This window comes from Alligator sinensis, unplaced genomic scaffold, assembly GCF_000455745.1.
Source record: "Alligator sinensis unplaced genomic scaffold, ASM45574v1 scaffold432_1, whole genome shotgun sequence".
In the NCBI taxonomy this organism is placed as follows: Eukaryota; Metazoa; Chordata; order Crocodylia; family Alligatoridae; genus Alligator; species Alligator sinensis.
In genome coordinates this window covers 2,761,513-2,767,548 of record NW_005841998.1, presented here as the reverse complement: position 1 = coordinate 2,767,548, position 6,036 = coordinate 2,761,513, and positions in this window count along the sequence as shown.

Genomic DNA, 6,036 nt, shown 5'->3' with positions numbered 1-6,036 from the left:
GCTAGTAAAGCGACCAAAATGCTGGCTTGCATCCATAGATGCTTCTCAAGCAAATCCCGGGACGTCATTCTCCCCCTGTACTCGGCCTTAGTGAGGCCGCAGCTGGAGTACTGTGTCCAGTTTTGGGCTCCACAATTCAAAAAGGATGTGGAGAAGCTTGAGAGAGTCCAGAGAAGAGCCACGTGCATGATCAGAGGTCAGGGAAGCAGACCCTACGATGACAGGCTGAGAGCCCTGGGGCTCTTTAGCCTGAAAAAGCGCAGGCTCAGGGGTGATCTGATGGCCACCTACAAGTTTATCAGGGGTGACCACCAGCATCTGGGGGAACGTTTGTTCACCAGAGCGCCCCAAGGGATGACGAGGTCGAATGGTCATAAACTACTTCAAGATCCTTTCAGGCTGGACATAAGGAAGAACTTCTTTACTGTCCGAGCCCCCAAGGTCTGGAACAGCCTGCCACCGGAGGTGGTTCAAGCGCCTTCATTGAACACCTTCAAGATGAAACTGGATGCTTATCTTGCTGGGATCCTATGACCCCAGCTGACTTCCTGCCCTTTGGGCGGGGGGCTGGACTCGATGATCTTCCGAGGTCCCTTCCAGCCCTGATGTCTATGAAATCTATGAAATCTAACCTGACACAAAACCAGCTTAGCTCCCTGTTTTCGCCAATCATGAACAGTCATTTTTCCCCTGAATCCCTAATGCAGGTATGCTCTGAATCCAAATTTGAGTCTAGTATCTTAAACCCACCAAGCCATAGTCCTTCGCACCCAGCCCCAGAAACCAGAGAAAGCCTAAGATAGGAACAAGGTAAGTAGAAACAAGTCTGTGGGAGAAGAGGGAGTCAGTCTAAGAGTAAGTGCTGGGAAAGACTGACAGATGCGAGTGAGGATGGGGAGGGGAAAACATGAAAAAGACTATCCAAGATGGAAGACAGGACAAGAGAAGAGAACCCACTACAACAGCATGTGAAGGTGTCAGTAATCCAGTTGCAAGAGTGGCAGTTTCTGCCTTATCAGAAACAGTACCCAGTAACTGTCCTAGATTTCACAGATTTCTTGGGTCAGAAGAGACCTAGTAGATCATTGAGTCTGACCCCCTACCCCAGGCAGGAAAGAGCGCTGGGGTTAAGTAACCCCAGCCAGGTGCTTGTCCAATATCTTCTTGAACACCTCCAAGGTACGGGAGAGCACCACCTCCCTTGGAAGTCCATTCCATATTTTGGTAACCCTTACCATAAAGTTCTTTCTAATATCCAATCTAAATCTACTCTCCGTCAGTTTGTGGCCACTATTTCTAGTAACCCCGAGGGGCACCCTGGTAAACAGAGTATCCCCTAGTCCCTTCTGACCCCCACTGAGCTTGTAGACAGCCACAAGATGACCTCTCAGCCTTCTCTTGCGGAGGCTGAAGAGATTCAGGTCCCTTGGCTTGTCTTCATAGGATCTTACCTGCAGGACCTCAACCATACCAGTAGCCTTCCTCTGGACCCTCTCAAAGTTATACGCATCCCTCTTGAAGTACGGCGCCCAAAACTAGATGCAGTACTCCAACTGTAACCTCACCAGTGCCGCACAGAGGTGAACTATCAAGTCCCTAGACCTGCTCATGATGCCTCTGCTAATGCAAGAAAGAGTGCAGTTAGCCTTGCTTATTACCTCATCACATTGGTGAGTCATGTTCATTTTTGCATCAACTATGACTCTGAGATCCCTTTCCAAAGGGGTCCTCTCCCTTTGTTTTACATTGACCCTGTGTTCTTGCATATTCAGCCCACATACAAGAGAACTTGACAAAACATAAAGATGCAACATCAGCCAAGATTCTCATCTAGAGAGGGATGACTTAAATGCTAGAAAAATAAATCAAGGGGCTGGGTGCAAAGCAACACATTATAGCCTGTAATTAACAAGTGAGTCAGTTTGCAGATACATTTCAAATACTGACAGCAATACCGATTCCCACATTCGGTATTTAAGATACCACTAATCATAAATAAGTTGCCACACTGTGTTCCTCCATAGTTTGGAACCCCAGTCCTGATAACCTGAAACAACAAGAGAGTCAACTGAGGTAGTTTTGACTTTTGCCATTTTTATCCTCATCCTATTATGAGCAGAGCCCTGGAGACCCCATAGTTTTGTGGTTACAGAAAATCCTTACAAGCCCACCCCTTGACACAAAATTGTGCTCCAAGAGCTCAACATTGTGTTCCTAGTTTTTATGGTTCCAAAAAAAGCCTTGATTATATGCGTGTAACTGATGAATTGATACAATGATGTCAGAAAGAGCCTGCAGATAGCATGAAACAAAAGCTCAGAGATGCGAATGGCCCATTCATCTCAATTGTGGTGACAGGACTGCATAATTCTACAGCCCTAGAATTTGGCTTCTTCCCAAGACATGGAATTCAACATCATTGCTAAAAAATTGTTCTTTTGCTGCTGAGAGGTCCTTCAACATTTTGTTTTGTATACTATCCCATCAGTTCATAAATTCAGCTTTTTCCACAAAGAAGAGTTAAATGGATTACAAGTGCGGGTACCATTTCTTCTTCTATGCAGACATTTACCAGGAAAGAAGAGGGCTAGAGCTGAAATCACCTCTTTCAGAGGCAGGGGAAACCAGGAGTGTAGGTCAGTGAATTAGTCTGTAGTATGATAAAGTCCCAGGATACAGGGGACATGAACCACAAACTAAAGCTCAGAATTCCACTATAGCTGTGGAAGAAATTCAAAACTCTAAAACTCTTGGTTCAGAGATGATTCCTTTTATTAGACCAAAGATGATACCTTGTATTAGTTGTTCTAATAAAAGGTATCATCTCTGAACCAAGAATTTTAGCGTTTTGAATTTCTTTTCGTCTCCGACCAACACGGCTACCAAATACATCCCTGAATCACAGCCATGGTGCACACGTAGGGTAGCAGATTCTGAAACAAGCCACCTATGTAAAACTCTGTAAAGTCACCTGGAGAATACAGGGAAAAACCTCTCCTTTTACATTCTCAAACCCACCTCTTTAACAAATAGTACTTCACTGAGTAACATTTGTTCAACTGTAGCTGTGTATCACACAAGCCCAAAAGAGACATCTTACCTCCCTTGAAGTTAACAGAAGGTTGACAATTTGACTTCAGTAGGACCCAAGTTTCACATCTGTTGTTTTTGATCTGGGGAAAGCCACCAGTAACATAATCAGACTAATGTAAATGAGCAAAGGAGAAAGGCCCTGGGAGCAGGGAGGTTGTAACAGGAAACCAAAGGCTCCTGTTACTAGGTAAGGAAGGACATAGCAGGCTAGCCTGATTGCAGAGGCGAGCAGATAGCTGGACAAGACTAGCCACATAACAACAGGTGGGAGAAATAGGGCAGGCGCCCAGACAAATATAAGCCAAGGCCTGCCAGAAGTAAGGCTACACTGCAACCAGGAAGAGCAAGCTAAAAAGATACATCGGTACTGGGGCCCAAGAGAATCACCTGACCTAAAGTGGCAGTGCTCTGAGGCACTTCAAAGCCAGCAATGGGAGAAAGGCAAAGAAGGAAGATGGCCGATGCTCTCCAGCAGTGGTTCTCAACCTTTTTTGTACCAGGACCCATTTGTAAACATCGATGGCCAATCCCAACCTAGTGCCTCTCACTCCCAACCCGTTCCCCAGGCTCCAGCTGCCCAGTGTGTGGGGCGAGGGGTGGGTGTGTGGGGCAGGGGAGCCCCAAGCAGCCCCTTGCAGGCTGGAACTCTGCCAGCCTGCAAGGAAAAAGCCATGCTCTCCCACATTTTTCTCATTTAAAAGAGAATCCATTTTTAAAGTTTGTTCGCAACCCTTTCATATATTCTCGTGACCCACTTTTGGGTCATGATCCACAGGTTGACAAACACTGCTCTACAGGGAACAGAGCTCTCATGAGTGGGGAGCTGACAGAGAGACCCTGGCCAGCCATAAACCCCCTGGAGACAGAGAGGTGAGAGCCCTGTGGAAGGCTGGCTGGGCAATATTTGTTTAATCTCGAGTGGAGGGAGGGGGTGTTTTTCTTAAAGCAAGTACTTGCCTTTCTGTTCTAGTGTGGACCAGGTGCAGCTGAAAGGTATAAAGAGAGACCACAGGCATGCTTAGGGGCACATGAGATCTTTAGCCCTGCTAGGGGCTGGGGCACAAGACATAGGCAGGAAGAAGCAAAGAGAACAAGAGCCTGAGGCAAAAAAGGCAACATAGAGGCACCGTGAACCCCAAAAAGGGCGAGAGCAGGGGATGCACCAGAGCCAAAGAAGGGCAAGAGCAGGGAACCTTAGCCTGGGGCCTGAAGCTGAGGTGTAGGGCAGTAGACTTTGGGCTAGGGAGCCCAACTAGAGAAAAGGGGCCAAGGCTGTGAAGGCTAAAGCCCCAACAAAGGTTTTGAGGCCATTATGGTGAGCTGCCCCACTGAGGTGCTAACTGGTAACATCTGCAAGGCATGGCATGGCTAGGGGGGCAGATGGAGACCATAAATACAGCCCTTAGGGCAGGGGTGGGCAAAATATGGCTCATGGGATATATCCAGGGATTTTATCCAGCCCATTGGGGTTTTTCATTGTTAGGTACTAAAAACAAACTCAGTCTGGACAAGAGACAGACAAGTATTCCTGTAGGAGCTTGCTTTTAATGGGTTACTTTTGTGTAGCTTTTTTTTCCCCACAGTGATGATTCACTTCTTTTTCTCCCTTTCATGAAAAATCTATTGGTGGGTGCATCATAAACATCTGGATGTCACTACAGGGGTGTATGGTACTAATCATCTAATGACAAATTACCCCATTAATATGTAATAGTTAGCACAAGATGCAGCCTCCTCAAAGAGCTATTTGTCATATGGTTTTTAGAGCTATCACCCTGCAAAGTGAAGTCTCATATATTTTTTTAAAAGTCCTTAACAGTGACCAATGATAATGTGTTCTTCATTTATATGCTTGGAAGGCAGCTTATTTCTAACACTCCATACTTTGTATTTCTTCACTCATTTCAATAGCCATATTTCTTTTACATTTGCTGTAATAGCTGTGTTATGCAGTATGGTCTTACAAACACTTTGAATGGCAATTAAAAATGCTTCCTTGCTTCCCTGGTTGACCACTTACCTCCTGTATGAATTACTCAACTGATTAGATTGAATTACTACTTACAACATCCCAAGTTGCTCAAGAATGGCAGCCATTTAGGATTCAACATGAAATGCTAACATTTGTGTGAAGTGTGACCTCAACCTAATACAGCTAAACATTTATTGATCCTGTTGTTTTTCCACTTTTAATTAGAAATTGCCTTCGGCAGTCATTTTACATTAGTAACAAACTGAGGTGAAGAAAGGATAAAGAAAACTTTGCTCCTTATGCCTAGAGGAGCTGATGCTTTCAGGGTTTAGAAGAATATGCATGAAGTAAGCGAAGGTATACTCCTGCCAATAGTTTTTGTGATACAACAGATAACAAAATGACAGCATCAACCGAGGAGGAGAGGAACAAAACTCTGGTTATTAACAGTTGGTATAGCCTAAGCTATTACATTTTTGACAACATGCAATGCATCTTCAATACAACACCTCCCAAAGGGAGAAAACACTGAAAGTTTCCAATAGCAATCAGTGTTTTGAATGCTCATAATTTTTTATCATGAGTCGCACAATAATCAGCATGTTTCTGAAAGCCCCAGCAAATAGTCGTGTGATTAAGTAAGACTCTCACCTTTAAAAATTAAACTGAATTTTTAGCCTTCATTTAAAGAAAAGCTTGAAAATGTAAATCCTAACAGCTCAATAACCAGAGACCACATTTTAAAATGTATTGAACTTTTAGACTAGTCTCCTGATTTTGGAATGCTTGAGCTTAGCAATGCTGCATACAGATTAAGGGAATCTGTTTGGTTTACTTTACCAATCTTTTGAGAGAGGCAAACAGCCTAGGATTTCATCCTTCACTAACCTGTCAGACACACAAGCACATAACAAGGGTCTGCACTCGATATTCTCCCTGGAATCCTGGGATTTTTAACAGCTGAAACTACT